At 37.5% G+C, this 2,219-nt stretch overlaps 1 non-coding gene across 1 annotated transcript; it reads left to right on the top strand.

The window, feature by feature from the left end:
* Positions 1–419: 419 nt before the first annotated feature.
* On the top strand, positions 420–526 carry LOC111883264 (small nucleolar RNA R71). The gene has a single exon (XR_002847393.1). It is a non-coding gene; the product is annotated as a small nucleolar RNA R71 (small nucleolar RNA).
* The last annotated feature ends 1,693 nt before the right edge of the window (positions 527–2,219 follow it).

The following is a 2,219-nucleotide window of genomic DNA, read 5'->3' as shown; positions in this document are numbered from 1 at the left end:
TCTTCTTTGGTTTCCCCCAATACTTATCATATCGATCACCACTTGAACAACACGCTTGAACTTTCTGATTTCCGTTTTCATCAAGGTCACACTCCTTTGTCAAATGTGGTCCGCCACAATTATCACATCCGACCCGAATTGCATAGATGGATTGATCCATCTTAGTCACCCTCTGGTCCATCGACTCAAACTTTCCCATTACCGCAACCATATCTTCAGAACCTCCACTTCCATCCTTGTAACTTCTTGTCTTGTGTTCTCGAGGGTTATGATACTCTCTCAAGTGCTTGGAGAACTCTTTAATCAACTCCTTAATTGTTGTTGGAGCCTTGTTGGTTAATGGTCCTTAAGAGTCAAGGAGTTGTCAAGTCATCACGTTCACCCCATCATAAAAGATTGAGACCTCTTGTTGCACATTAAGGTTGTGTTATGAGCAATTTCTGAGTAACCCCTTGTACCTCTCCCAAGCTTCATACAAAGACTCTCCACCTTGTTGTTTGAAATTAGCTATGTTTTTCTTCAACTTTGCAACTTTGGATGGTGAACTGAATTGTTGGATAAATTCTTCATGAAGTTTTTCCGAAGTTATGATGGCTCCAGTAAGAAGTGATTTGAACCAATCCTTTGCCGCCCCTCTATAAGTAACCAGAAGCATATGCAACAACGTCGTTTCTCGTGGGACATTAGGAATGTTGAAGTAATTAGCTATATCGTTCACTTTATCAAGATGCTTGTAGTCATCTTCGTGATCTTTCCCATATAACGAGATTCCTTCAACGTAGCAAGTTTGTTGGATTAGGTGTCTAAGTCCATAACTATAATTTGTATGTACTTGAATTGAGAGTAGCACAGTCCTTTTGGGATGCCTTCATACTAGCAACTTGACGAGATGTTTAATTGAGAAAGAGGAAGAATTTATTATTTAGAATAATAAATTGATATAAATGATTTATTAATGTATTATGGAAATAATATTTTAATTAGAAATCATATTATTTAATTAATATTTAATCAGAAATTAATTTGGAATTAATTTTGGGATTAAAGGAATTAATTAAAAGTATAGGGACTGTTTTGCAATTTATTGATAGTTGTGAAAATTGGCTATTGGACCATCCTAGGAGGCATGGACGAAATTCTCTAGGGAAGGCCCTATAAATTTAGTTCATGGCCTTAAGGATGAGGATCCATGAGCTGTTTAGGCCTTAAGCAAAGGGATTAGGGTTTCCTTATCTTAACCCTAGCTTTGGATCTAAGCAACCAACACCTATATAAAGGACACAACCTCTTATGGATTTCGGCCATGCTTCCTAAAAACCCTAAGAAGTGTCGGAAATTATAGCCACATGCTTCTCTCTTATATCATCATCTTGCTTAGTGTGTTTGTGAGCCATTAGAGGTGTTACACTTGTGACACTTGCTCTCAAAGTTCAAGATCTTCAAGGATTTCATTGTTATTACAATATAAAAATCAAGGTATGTATCCTAACCCTAATTATATGTTAATTTCAAAAATTACATGTGCCTCTTAGGGTTTCTAGTTTTGTGTTCAATGCTTGTATGTCTAATAGAGAAAACATAGATCCAAACAATTAGGTTTGCATGTACACATAGGATTGTTTGTTATACTCAAAACCCATCAAGTTTGCCCAAGTTGTGATGGCTCCGGTTAGAAGTGATTTGACCCAATCCTTTGTCGCCCCTCTACAAGTAACCAGAAGCATCCACAACAACACTGTTTCTCGTGGGACATTAGGAACACTGAAGTAATTATCTATATTGTTCACTATATCAAGATGCTTGTAGTCATCTTCGTGATCTTTCCCATATAACAGGATGTCCTTCAACATAGAAAGTATGTGCCCCTTTAGCTCGAAGTTAGTGGTGTTCGGAATTATTGGTTGCACAAGAACCAGCCCGTTATCCAACATCCGCTTCTTCTACTCTTCCATGGTCATGTCCGCAGTGTCAGGCATCTCGCCTTTGCTTTGTTCTTCGGGTGGTGTTACTTCTTCTTTTGATTCGTCTTTTTCTTTTCTTTTTTCCTTGTTGCTTTTGCGAAGAATGGACTCGAAATGTTTAACACCAGGTAGTATAGTGGATGAAGATGCTCAGGTCATAAACTACCTGTAACAAAATAGAAAACAATGGCTTAAAAAGAACAAAATTAATTCAAACAAGAACTCTCAAGATGTCCGCCACAGCGTGGTGATAAATTG

Source organism: Lactuca sativa, chromosome 6, assembly GCF_002870075.4.
Source record: "Lactuca sativa cultivar Salinas chromosome 6, Lsat_Salinas_v11, whole genome shotgun sequence".
In the NCBI taxonomy this organism is placed as follows: domain Eukaryota; kingdom Viridiplantae; phylum Streptophyta; class Magnoliopsida; order Asterales; family Asteraceae; genus Lactuca; species Lactuca sativa.
The sequence above is the reverse complement of the archived record's forward strand: the minus strand, read 5'-3'. Positions and strand labels throughout refer to the sequence as shown.